Genomic DNA, 14010 nt, shown 5'->3' with positions numbered 1-14010 from the left:
TAGGATACTGAGATATCCATCTCTACACAGTAGGGAAACATTATAGAATACATACGGAATTATCTGTAACTCTCATAAAGTGATTTTATGGCCCATAGCAAAATTGCTTGTGCATGACTCATATTTTTGGATTGCATTCACTTGTGCAGGAGTTGCCTTTCCTCACAAATGTTTGCTGAAACTTCTTGCTGTATTGTTAGCATAATTTCTAAATCGTCTAAGGTTACTGCGTTCAGATTTCCACTCTGACACTGGCAGGTCAGGCTGGTTTTATTTATTTTTCATGTTTGCATGACTGTTCCAAAAAGGTGTTTTTTCTGTCTTCCAAGTGATACGACAAGCTATGGAAATGTCTTTGATGACAGCAGAGTCTGATCTTGTCTGGGAGTCTAGAAGTACTGTAGAAATGTCTCTTTTTGCATATCATACACCAAATCATTCATAGGATTGTTTATCCCTGCAAGCTCACCCAGGAGAAAAAGAGATTTAGTATTCCATGCAGAAGAAGTAGTATTTAAGTTTTTGGCCTTTCCTCTGTATAATCAGACTTCAACTTGCAAAATGAGTCACAGTGATACACTCAGATCAAAAAGAAAAACAGGCTTCTATTACTTGAAAAGGAAAAAGAAGAGAGAGTTATTCAAGTATTTATTTGTGTGAGTCCAGATCAGTGTTACATAAAGTATTCTGCTTCACGGATGTTGCATGCCCTGCCCATGCAGAGCCTCAGTGTCTCCAGCTCAGCTCCATACAGACTTAAGCAAACAGATGGATGTCCATCCACATGGCTGCTGACAGGTCATGGGCCATTGCCACCCCTCCTCCTCTTCCGTAATGAATGAAGGAGCTCATTAATTTGTTGCCTGGTTCATTGTGGCAGTATCAGTCTCTGCAATAATTCCTGTACCAAATTGAGGAGAGGTGGTCTGGGCTGCAACAGCTTCAAATACTACCAGGGCTGCCGTGTCGTTAGTGGCTTTTTCTGGTTTAAAAAGGAAGGGTGCTCATATATTCTCCAGCACAAGTCTTTTCACTATAAAGCCTTAAGTGAGATGCAGAAATACTTTGCAGCTCAAGAGCCTGGAACCGAGGGCTTGTACAGTGAATAACAGCCTCTTCAGTCATTAACCCCCTGTGCCAGTCCATAAAGAGCTCTCTGATGAGTTATTCCATGCTTAGCTGTCCTCAGGCATGATGCACAGGGGATGCACAGCATGCACATGCACTTTTGGAAATGTCTGGCAGAAATATGGCAGCCTTTAAGGCTCTCTCTTTACTTCAGTGTGCAGACATCGGCCAGTTCCTTGGCTCAGCTGGGGTCCTCCTTCGACTGTCCTTTTTGTATGGGTTTGATCATACCTATCTGGTATGATAGGGCTGGTCTGACAGTTTAAAAAGGGCAGTCCTTCTCCCCCTGCCAGCCAGCCATCCCTAGCCATATCCTTCGCTGCCCAGTTTTTGTGCTGGTAGCAGTGCTTGTCACCACCCACATCGTGGGGAGGGAGATAGGTCAGCAGAGAAGTATTGATTTATTTATTTTTTTGTTTTGTTTTCCTGGGGGTATTTTTCTCCACGAGCTGACTCAGTGTGAGAGTAGATGAGTGAGCATGTGGCTGGGGGCAAGGGGCTGGGAGCTGGGAGCTGGACCGTACAGCACCTGGCAGCACCTCGCTTTCATATTTGACCCAGCAGTATTGCAAAGCCTGACACTAAGCTGTGACAGTTGACCTTTCAGCAATAGCACTCTACCCAAATCCTACAGCATCAACTTCTGAAAAGGCCTCATCACTGGAAGAACTCATCCCTGCCTGACTGATAACTTACTTGAGGGTGCATCTCTCTGATTTGGGAGGACAGGTGTGATTACTCGCATTAGAAAGTCAGCAGGCCACTTTACAAAGACCCTAAATACACTCGCCAAAAACATTAATGCTCCACTTACACTGCGCCCTTTTTAAAATCTTTATTTGCTCATGACTGTTCCAAATATCGCACTAGGTCAGCTGTAAATTCATAAAACATTGGTTTCATCAGAAAAAAATGTGATTATATTTGCATTATAATAAAGCACATTTGAATTTCACATTACTATATAAGCAATTTTTCTTACCTGTTTGAACAGACAGAATTGACTCCATGAATTTTGATCAGAGCAGAAAACATCAGGATATCAAATCATTAAGGAAAAAATTTAACTGATAGGCATTTTTACTTTGGTAGATTCATCACAGTTTTAAGGAACTATTCTAGAGAACAGTGAAGTTCACTGCTGCTGTTAACCCATATGGTGTAAAGAGAAAACATTATATGGCCTAAGTGAAAACATAAGACATGAGGTCTAACCTTCCATCCTTTGTGAAGGCAAGGAGTGTGAGATCAGGGCTGTTTCACTTGTGTAAGAATTTAGGATTTGGCCCTTTTTGATATGTTATCCAGTCATAGTCTTTATGACACAAGAAATGGCAGAAACATGAAGAACATGGCAGGGTCCATGACCAGGGAGTTAAAAATAATGGTGACATTTTCGGTTAGGCTATATAATGTTATCTCCTTAGAGTATGTACTTTTAGTTGTTTGATTTTGGCATCGTGTCTGAAAATAACTGAACACATTTATTTTCACAGTGAGGGGTCTATTTTCTCCTCAATGCATGTGCTTTATGCCCATTAGCATTAATGGGAGTTATACGCACACTTCCAGGGGAGAGGAGACTTAAATAGTCCATATAGATGTGCTCTTGTGGATCAGTAACCACTGATTTAAAGAAGGTGAATTATAAAATTAAATAAACACCCAAACAAACACACAAAAAACTGATTGTTTCAGTGTGATGGGATTTTAAACCTATATAACTTAACCAGAGAATATAACCAGTCATTGTAAATACACTTTACTCCCTGTGAGATCTAAATATTCAAACCTTTGCTGGACTAGTAGTTGAGATATTAGTATTGTGATAGTATGTATAACGTATTTTAGCTTCTGTGGTCTTATGGCTTATTTACTGGGCAGCAAGTTTTCTGTATGGTAGAAGTTGATTTTAACAGAACATGGACCACTGACTATAGATTTATTCACATGTCCAGATGATTGATAGTTAGACATAACTGCATGTCTCTTTTGCAGATATATTTTCTAGAAAGCTTGCTCCCATTGTGCATGCTTCAGTGATGTTACACAGTTGCCGCTGTCATAAATATTCTCTAACAACCACGTTTGTTGCTTACCTGACTTACTGAGAATGCTCTTTGCACTTTTGGTTGTGAAAGAAGCAGCTTCTCATCCACCTTCCATTATTTCTTTTTTTTTTCCCATTAATTTCTTCCAGATCATATTCTGCTTGCACTGTGAATAAATAGATAGAAACTGTAAAGCAATGATTTATTATTTGATTGTGATAAAATATAAAGTCAGTTTGCAGCACAGGATTGGAGAGTTTGAAACTGTAATCACAAGGAGCTTATTACTGTACATTATTTTGTTAAACTAGTTACAGGACAAACTATTGCATCTGTTTGGCGGTCTTTCAGGCAGTTGATTCTAGTCATGCTTTTAAAAGGTAACTACTATGATAGGTGGAACTGGAGGAAAGTAAGAAAAGGTCTTTCCCTAGACGATCCAGGAAAGCTCACTCTGCCAAAGCAAGCTGTTACCTAGGATTCTTTACACAGTTATTACCTCTGTCCTCGTTTCCTTGCAGTGAAATCTGAACCATATTGATGTTTATGTGACTTTGTTAGATTTCAGAGTTAATATATCCTTAAGCCCTTTTAGGGCTGCTGCATTAGGTTGGTTGTGTACTTCCCCATTTGCTCCATGATGGGTGTTAATCCCGTATCTCATTTTTAAATACATGTCTGGTGAGGGAGGAGCTGGCAACTGCCTGAAATATGTGAATGAAGTGGTACAGTAAGGAATATCCCACTGGTGCCTATAAAATAATTTCCTTTGATTTCAGCAGCCTTTAACAGCCGCTGTGAGATTCTTGGGGTTCTAGACAGAGAGAAATGCGTATTTGTGACCAACTCTCACTTTTCAGCATGGCTATTGAGTCACTTATTTTTCTGGGTAGAGTGAGGAAGGGTTGGTACTTTGTACTCCTATCTCGAGATCCCTGTGTTTCACTATAGATTTCATACGGAAAACATATACAGCATCTCTTTCATGCAGTTAAAAACTGCTGTAGCCCAGAGAGAGAAATACGAAACTAGGTTTTGTGTCACGTAGTTATCCAGGTAGATTTTCCAGTAGGTTTACTTTTGCCATCATAAAGCTTCTGTAGAGCATATATTGAGTTAGGAAATGTTTTTGCCACAAAAGCAGAGTTGAGACTCACCGTAAAATATTTTATTTTAAAATCTGTGTTGAGTTACAAGTATTCTTGGAACACAGATAAATGGCTCACACACATATCGTGAAGGCAAATTTGAGCAATAATAAGGGCTTTTGCTTGCAACCAAGTTTTATTCAAAAGCATTCAAACATCAAGTAAGATACAGTGGTTACAACAATACGCACAAACCAAGCATAAAGGATAATTAAATAGATTGTGAGGCAGTGCCTGAATTTCACCATTGATATTTTTGCTAGGGAGGTTGGAATGCTGGCCTCGGAGAATTTTAAAAGCATGTTTTAACAAAGCAGAATCTCTTAAGAGTTGTTGGAAAATGTAAAGAGCTAAGGTTTTGATTTGCGTCCCCTCCACCCCCAGTTTTATAATGTTCAGTCTTGAGAGACTTTTAAAACTGAAGCTCTTAGAGATGACCAAAAAAAAAAAAAGTAATGAAGTAATGACAGCATTCTGGGGACTCCAGCTTTTTACTTGAATAATATCTGAAATATTGAACAGAGCAAGCTCTTCATCCATCGTCATTTGAATTTTGACTGATGCAGCCAGTATTCACAAAGGGATTTTTGAAGTAGGTTAAATAAGAACTCCCTAATGAAAAAAATGCACTAGTTTGAAATCAGTCAATTTAATTACTGTGTTTTATGAAGGCCATTACCCATTGCTGATTACTAGGGTGATAAAATCTTTAAGCTTTGGTAGCCTCCATAGGGGGTGAGCCGATCTAAGTAGAGCAAAGTCCAGTCATTATCACCCTAAATACTTGTGTTTCTCATTACAATATTCATTACTTTAGGTTACTGTGAAAGCTTTGAGGTCTTTATATAAGCACTGGTTTATTCTCCTGTAGAAAAACAATGTTGTTATGTTGATAAGTTAAAAAAAAGCATTTATATACTTTTGCAGTTTAAAACGAGGCTTGGCTACATCCAGACATAGAAATGCATACATTTATTCCTGGAAGTACCCCTATACACTCCTGGCAGTTCATGGCTGCGTGCTTGTCGGTACGGTTGTACTAGTCTGATAAGAAATGGAAAAGGATATGAGTTACCTTGTTCTTTCAGTCTGTTTTGGTACTTAAATAAGCTGGAATGGAGGCTTGTGTTCCTAATGACAATCTTTATTAGGGAAGTACTTTTCAAGAGGGAAAACTGAGCCATGATCTAACTAATCTCACCTACCCAAGGCCGGTTGCTGAGGGTTGGAGCTGTTTATCTCCAGTGCCAGTCTAGGGCCTCGCGCTTCCTTTTCCCTGCCACCTCTTCCACGTCATGCAGCGTCGCTGCCTCTCTGCCCACCTCAGTCACCTTTGTCGTGGCCTTCTGACTTACAAAGCAGCTTCATAAAACCGATGTTATTTAAAAGATGATCTCAAAATAATTTCCCCTCTTGTTTAAAAATGTGTATTTTTTAAAAGAACGCTTGAAACGTATCAGGGAGAGATGTGGATCTGGGCTACTGGGAGAGCAGAGTAGCCTGTAGAAAGAGGCTGAAGAACTTGGTGTGACCAGCCAAGGAAGTCTGAGCTTGGTGGCAATATAGATGATTCATGTAGGAGATAGAGAGATAGGACTGCTTGGGGCCAGAGAGGGAGAACTAGAGAAGCTGAGGACACGCTGCCACCAGCGCATGTGGCTGCAAGCTGGCCGTGTCTTCGAGTCAATAATTAGAAGAATATTTTTAACAATCAGAAAGCTGAAGATCCAGAGCGGGTAGGGACAGTGGGACAAACAGCCTCTCAAAGTGGAGCCTGTCAACAGGATTTTGTGATGTGCTTGTATGTGATACAGCAGTGGGTCGCAGCTGGCGTACAGGGTCACTGTCCTGCCTGTGCCATGATGTATGCTTGTTCTTGGTAACGACAGAGTTTCTTCTGTTTCGCTGTATATATAAATGAATGTGAAATTCCACTTTCATTTTACTACTGGAATATTACTTGTTAAAACTAAAGGAGGAAATACCAGATTTTTAACGAAGATACCCTTTCTCTCATTCGTTGATTAGACAGTGGAATTAAATGGGCATTAGTGAAAACAGACAGAAGGGGGAGGTGGGGGGGTTAAATAGTCATCCTAAAAATTCAATTGATTCTTTATCCTTACCTTCCAATTGCTTATGATGAAATATTTCAGTGGTTCTCCAGAGATAGCTTACTAGCTCCCCAGAGAATTTCATGGGGTAAAAAGACATGAGTTTCCAATATGATACAAATATCTTTTATAAGAATTCTCAACTCCTCATCATATGAAATAGAAAGCTTAAGAAAACCAGTCAACCAACCAACAAAAACCTGGCTCCAGTCCTTTTTATTCATTTGCACACTACTTTTAAAGCCGACGTATGTTTCCTTTTCCCTTGCAAAGGCCCAGATCCTCCCCCTGCAGAGAGGATCAGAGAGAACAAGCCACATGTGACAGGAGTTAATCATGTAGCTTAATGCGCTATTAGAAGGCACTCAGATAACGAAGTGATGAGAGCGGCAGAAGAGAAGCTGTAAGAGATCATTCCCTTTCGGCACAGTAAAGTCTGCAGGAGGGGGAGAAGGGCGAGCTGTATGTGACAATCTTCCTGCCAATATTTTCCTGCTGAGCTGGGAAACGCTGTAAAGGGCAAGAGAGAAAGGAGAAAGGCAGGCTCCAGATCAGACGTACCAGTCCGTCCGCTGTATGGTTAGTGCATCGGCACAACCGATAGCTTCACTACTAGCTCCTCAGCCACTGCTTCTCCTGAAAACCTTTCAAGAGGCTTAGTGAAAGAGAGAATCTGGGTCCAGGCTTTCCATGGCAGTTGTAGGTGAGGCAGTGGAAGCTGAGCACGTGCTTTAGCTGGTCTGCCCTGTCCTGACCCGGCATCCTGGAACAGCGGTGGGGGACAGAGCTGAAGTCAAGCCATGTTACTAGTGTCACGGAGTATGTATTTTAAATATGTAGTTAGTCTGTTGGGTGATATTTTCTCAGAAAGTTTTTACCCCCTTTCTGATGTAAAAAGAAGTGTTACTGAAAAATGTTCATAAGAGAGTATGGAAGGGGAAAAGTACCAAATGCAAAATGTAGTTTAAGCTCAGTTTGTGTGCAGCAATTTGCAAATTTCATTGAAATTCATGTGTTATCATTGTGGTGTTAAAAGACTTCTGAAACAAGGGCTACTTTGTATAATTGCTCTTCTTCATGATGCTTCTGTGGTTTCAACGTGTCACATCCAGTAGTGGTTTTCGTTTTGAGAATCCTTAACTATGTTTTCAGTCTTTTTTTTATGGTTTGCAAAATGGTCTGTATTTTGAACATGAAAAAATATTTAATTTGTGACTTGGAAAGTAACGGTTAAACCTAAAATATCAACTGAGGATAACTCTGGGCCTCAGTACATCCTATTTGGTGGCTAAAATGCCATATTCAGTGTTTAATTTAAATGTGAAATGCCTAGAGTGCCTAAAGTGATGGAAAAGTCTATGTCTGAAATGAAAAAAAAAACAACAAAACAAAAACCCTTGCTGTTTCATGGATGAGCTTTTGCAGATAATGGAATGTGTGCAAAATCTCAAGGAAGGCAGCAACTCTCCTGCAAACCAAAATCTTTGAGCAGTTCATAAGCTACTTTTGGTGAGAGTCCTTTTGCCAGCTGGGAGCCAGAAAGCCATGGCAAAAGTCCTTTAGAGTTCCTGTTCTGCCAGATTTCCTGGCATGAGTCATGGCATGGACATGGCTGACTTGGTTTGGAAAGGAAGCAAGCTGAGCTGAAGACACCATGATTTATTTCTTCCCTGAGGCAATAGTCCTTCACTCAGCTGAACTTCCAGGGAGGCACCTTTGCCAGTGCAGCTACCCCACAGGCTGAAGCTCTAGTATTTCAAGTAAAAATGATGGGACAGTTCTTCCAATTAATGTAGTTGTCAGTAAAAAAAAGTAGATATTGGAAAGAACAGTATCTTGTAAGGGGGAGGTTGAAGGCTCCTTACCTTCTAGTTTTGATCCATTTGATATTTTTAGGCTTTCTAGTGCAATGATGAGAATTGATAACATAATTTGGCAGAGGAGGAATTTTCCTGATCTCTTAGCTCCAAGCATTAAATGTCCTGAAATTCATGCAAAAAATTACAGGGGTTTTCAATGACTTTGAGAAATGGCAATCAAAGCGATCCCCATGGGAGATGAATGGCAGGCAGCATGCCTCACTGTTTTTCTTAATCAACCTGTAAATTGATGGCATTACAGAAGTTGTGGAAAGGTAGGAACTGCAAGAACTTTGCCGCTTAGGGTACCACCTCTTTTGAAGCAAAATTGTTAGCTTTTCTGAAGCATGGCAGATGATCTTTCTGCTCCCATAGCTGATTAATTGTATTAAATTTCTTCTGTTTCTGAGGACTTAAACAGGCCAATAGTCTCTGCCATTGAAAGTATCACTCGAGGAGTTCCGTAGGAGAGGATTCCCCACAACGTGACTGGTGAAAGCACTCTGGTGTGCTTAAGAACAGGCTATAAGCTGATAGCTTAATGTTTGTATTTTAAAAATCAGAGGTGATCTAAGGAAACAAAAGTAATCTAAATTTCAACTTTCAGGCATCTCTTTCAAGATGACTGGTGATTAGTCAATATTTTATCCTCCATAGACGATATCAAGTGCAGCATTTTGATACATTAATTGAGGGAAGAATAATCTGTTTGATAGCTTGGACATTCTGATTAATTCAGGAGAACCTGAGCCAACTCTGATATTATAGGTGGAACTGTAGCGTTGTCTACAATAAAGATACTTTCCACTTCCTTGTTTTCTTTTCCATATGTCCTATCAAGTTGTAATCCTTCAGGCTGAAGTTTTCCATAATTGGTGTTTGCTTCCAGCACAGGTTTTGTTGTTTCTTACTTTTTTTTTTTTTTTAAAAAGATTAAAGACAGTATCAACACAAAATGAATAACATGCTCAAATTGAGGGAGTTAGCCTTAACTCTGACATTTCCTATCTTTGAAGTGTTACAGTCTGCAGTCTTAATGTTCTGTTAACATGCATTTGTGTGTCATGTATGCATAATTTATGGACTACATTTTAGTCTGTTGTCCTGTTAGACTGGCATCGAGATGACTGCTGTAGACAAAGAGGACTAAGTTTAGAAAAGAATTAATGGGCATTCTGCTTGAGTTCCTATGTACGCCCTTTATACAGTGTATCTTTGCACATTACATATAAATTATTAAAATAACACCATTGTTTGCTTGGTATTCAAAACATAATTTACCATCAACTATGTAACAATTCAGCAGCTACTGTTCTCCTTAGGAGAAAAAGTCGAAGTTTGCTGAAAATTGATTCAGTTTCTGTTTGAGATTAAGCTTTTTTTTTGTCATATAAACTAATATTTTGTCTTCTTTTTACTATGGCAGCACTAGTTAAATCAGACCCTGCTGGTGAATTGCAAAGAAATAAATCACAACCGACATTAATCTAGATGAGGGCTAAGTAATTAACTTCATGGAAGGGTGGTGTATACTGTGTCTGTGACACTAGACTGACTGCTGTGCATAGAATAAATGCAGTATTTAGGCTGCCTATGGTATTCCACCCCTTCAATTAAGTAAACAAATATATATAGAGCTACTCTGGAGTGTATCCTTTGTGGTCTAAACACTGTATCTTATTAAAATCATCTGCATGCAGTATGTGGGGTTTGAGTTCCTGCCAGTGGTTTCATCCATTGTTAACAGTGATGCTCAGCTCTCCCAAGAGTTAAATACAGTGGTACTGTAGTTATGTGAAAAGGGTGCTCTTGGTTACTTTGGTGGCCATTTCGTTGCATATTACCTCCCACTTTGTTTCCATCCATGTGTGTGGCATAGGGTGTTGCCTGGAAAAATATAGGCTTTTTCAGGAAAAAAAAAAATCCATATAGGTTGAGAAAAATATCAAAGGCGGTCTGTAATTGATTCTGGGGGGGCAAGACCAGGGCCAGAATAGGTACATGCCTGCCTGCTCTATGTGTGCATATCAAGATATTTAACATTTACATTTACATATCTCTTTTCACCTCAGTGATAGTGATAAAACAGCTGTTGAACTCCGGAAGATAGGATCAGTTGCTTAAAGCGGAACTATAATTCTTGTTTTTCATTTGTAAGTATTACGATCCTCATTCTGCAAGTGCTCTCTTTTACCTAGAAAATTAGACTGATCGTCTGTTCTACTTTTTAGAAAACATCAAGCTGAAGTAGTTACATTTTATCATTGTTAAAAATATTTTTACCTATGATGTCGCAACTGCATTCAGATGTTAATCCATTGCACAAAGTATTTGCAGCAGATTTCTTTTCAATACAGCACTTTTAATTTTAGAGGGTGATATGGACAATACAGGTTGACAAAAATTCAGCTTAGAGAAAATAGCTAAAATGATATTCATCTGAAGCTACGTTTATTTGATAATGCTATTAAATTGAAAGAATCTAAAAATGGTGATCAACCACATACACAGATAACTTAGTGTGAAGTCTGAGATTTTAGTCATTAAAGTTAGTTTACCAGACTTGCTGTTTTCCACAAACTCAAATTAATCTGAATGTTTTCTAAGCTTTAATTAGCGATCTCTTCAAAGAGTGTTCAACTTGCCCTTCTCAAAAGTTATAATAGCAACAGAGTATTTTAGAGATGAGAGGAACATAAATTTTCATATAGTTTTTATTTTTCCTGCTGGATATGAGATTTTTTTGCAAATACGGCTGTGTTGAAGCAGAGACAAGTAAACAGGATTGTCTAAAATAAGATCAGCCTTTGCCTCCGAACAGCAACAAACCGAAATGCAACTGATAAAAGATGCGTGTTAATCAGAAAGTTTCTGATCTGTAGGAGCATGGTGACTAGCTATAGAAACCCATCAACTTAGATCAGAACAAGGTTTTCTATATACGAAAATAAGAAAGCATTGTACTTCTGCGAAATGTGTTTGAATGGGTCACAGATTTTTGACTCGGGAACCACTGTCACCCTTAGAGTGTATCTTGGACCACCATGCAGGCTCGTCTGCAAACGTCTAATTGAAAACAGTGTGTGGCAATACGGTTGCGCAGGCCGGCTGCAGACCACATACTTTGGCAGATCATTCCAAGTTGTGGTTCACTTTCGGATTCTCCTTTTACACCTGTGTCCATGGGACGTGTGTGTTAGAAGCGATTATAGACTGTTCTGGTTGGAAAAATCCGCCCCATCAGAACAACCCCTCAGTCAGAGGCAACGCTGAGGAAGTTCTTCCCACAGCTGTTTTTGCTTTGAGGCATCTGAACTCTAGGTGAAGACGAAAAAAAAAAGTGATTATTAACCTGGTGATTGGGATTGCACGATACTTTCAGCAGTGATCAGCGCTGCAGGTTATGAACCAGTGTCTCAGTGACAGGTAGATTGACCCATGAGATACAGTCATTAAAAGGAAACGCAATAGGTTGAACACAGATGACTGTGCTCCCTTTGAGCCTGTGGGACACTGGTTCCTCCAAGGTGGAGGCTGCTGCTGCTGAAATTGCATTTTATCTCCTTCTCGGGAGAGTCCCCAGCCCTCAGAGGAGAGCAGTGCTGGACAAGAGCATGGAGGGATGGAGGCAGGAAGAGTTTGTCCGCTCCCATCCTGAAGATTTACAGGCTCCAGGGAAGGCGAGGAGCCAGGAATAAAGTGAAATATCCTCAATGAATAATTCATTTGCTGGAAAGTGGTTTTTCAGGGAAACTAAAGCTATACAGAGTTTTGGACAAATTGATCTGAAACACTCTCAGCCATAAAAAAGATGGATAGGAGGGGAATATACGAAAATCTTGAAATATGTTGTAATATCTTATTTCAACCTTCTGGATAGATTCCTTTAAAAGGCACATTCAAAGTGGGGGTTTTTTTCTGTCTCAAAATCATTCCTTTTTCGTTTCTTTTTTTTTTTAATAGACCTAACTTAAAAGAGCAAATGTTACTAGAAGTTAATGTGTTAAATGATCTGAAAATGAAGAGAAATTTATGTTGATTTGTGTCTTCAGGCACTGGTTTTTTTGTTGCTTTTCTGCTTGCTTGGGGAGCCCAGCACTAGCTGACACAAGTGGCAGCATCGAGGGTTGTCTGGTCAGAGCATCTCCTTTTCCTGAGTTCTGTCTCACAGTTTTAAGAGTAGTAGTGTTCAGTGAAGTTGCTAATAGCACAGTTTCTGGGAAAACACGGGAAATACGGTTTGTGTTTGTAAGATCTCTGGTGTATGGATTGGAAGCTCTGCACACAGAGGAAATCTCTGCCTTGATGAGAAGATGGAGGAGGCTGTTCCTGGTGAAACTCGCATTCTTGCTGCTACCTGTGACTAGCTGGCCTGGCGAGCCTCGGGGGGAGAGGGCTCTGTTACTCTCCTACCAGATGCACATAAACCATCTCCTAGGTCAGTACTAGCGTCGAGGGGGGCACGTGTTTGCGCTTCAGGGCTGGAAAGCTAACAGTTAAGTGAAGTGTTTGTCTAGAGTGATCACCCAGGAAACACAGAGAAGCTTCAGAAGGTGCAAAAATCAAAGGGCTCTGCGGTGGCACCGTTTTGTCGTGCAGTGCGTAGATCACGTAGAATTGTGACGCATCAGCAAGGCAAAGCCAGGTGCTTGTCAGGAAGATCCTGGCAGTCATTTCCCTTGGGTCTGGTCATTTTATCCTTTATCTACAGTGGAGAATAGGCACAAGTTGGAACAATCTTACCTTTAAACTTTACAAGCCTTATTGCTTCAAAGTCTGCTGTAACCCCATGACTCTGAAAAATGAACTGGGGGGACCTACTGTGGTTGACCTATGTGGCCCAACTAGACAAATCCCTTCTTTCCAAATCTCGATGTTGTTTAGATCCTCTCCAGTCTTGAAAGCACAGCTCAACACATTGTCACGCAAAAAGGCAGAGCATGAGAATGATGCTAGAGACAAGGGGCTTCTAGCTGGCCAGGATCCAGCCTCCTCTAGAAGATAGGAAGAAGAACAAGAGGACGGAGATCTCAGCTCCTAATTTACAATCCTTTTGCTGTTGCATCCCATCTAGGCCCGTTGTATTCTGTTCTGTCCAGTCAAGCGTTGCCTTCCCTTGGTATATGTACGTATGGTGGACTGGGGAAGCACAGGCTGGAAAAGATTCACATAGGTTTAATGTTATTTATCTATAATAAGATAAACTGATAACTGTAATGCCTCGCAGGACTAGGCAGAAATCTATTTAGTGTTACTATCTGGACGCTTGCTGAAATTAGCAGTCCACCTCTCCGGTGCTTAATATTAATCGTGGCTGCTGCATATCAGCCCTCGTGTGCAGCGCACAGCCAGTCTCAACCTGGGAGCTCAGCTGAGCTCACTTTGCACGGGGGTCTGAAGGCTGCTGGCTGTGAGGTGCTGCCCAGGGAGGCTTTCCTTTCCCAGCCACGTTATTGGTGCTGGACCGTTCAGCCAGGAGGAGTGTGCTGGAGAGTTATCTTTTCTTACCCAAAATCTGCTTATCTAAAATCATAGTCACGGAGGTGGTGGAAAAATTAATTCTGAGCGTTTGCATCACGTAAATAATTTTTTTTAATATCAGCAAGAAAAACAGTTTGTGAACTAGTTTAAATTATAAAATCTTAAATGTTTCTAGTATTTAGTATGTTACATGTCTTTGTTATTTGTTATACATTATTGATCATGTAGG

The 14010-nt window shown here is 40.2% G+C and overlaps 1 protein-coding gene across 8 annotated transcripts in view; it reads left to right on the top strand.

Annotated features, from left to right (window-relative positions):
- DYNC1I1 (dynein cytoplasmic 1 intermediate chain 1) overlaps positions 1-14010 on the top strand; it is a 197433-nt gene that overhangs the window by 178440 nt on the left and 4983 nt on the right. The window lies entirely within an intron of this gene.

Source organism: Calonectris borealis, chromosome 2 (genome assembly GCF_964195595.1).
Source record: "Calonectris borealis chromosome 2, bCalBor7.hap1.2, whole genome shotgun sequence".
In the NCBI taxonomy this organism is placed as follows: Eukaryota; Metazoa; Chordata; class Aves; order Procellariiformes; family Procellariidae; genus Calonectris; species Calonectris borealis.
Note: the sequence above shows the minus strand (reverse complement) of the source record. Positions and strands in the feature narration are given on the sequence as shown.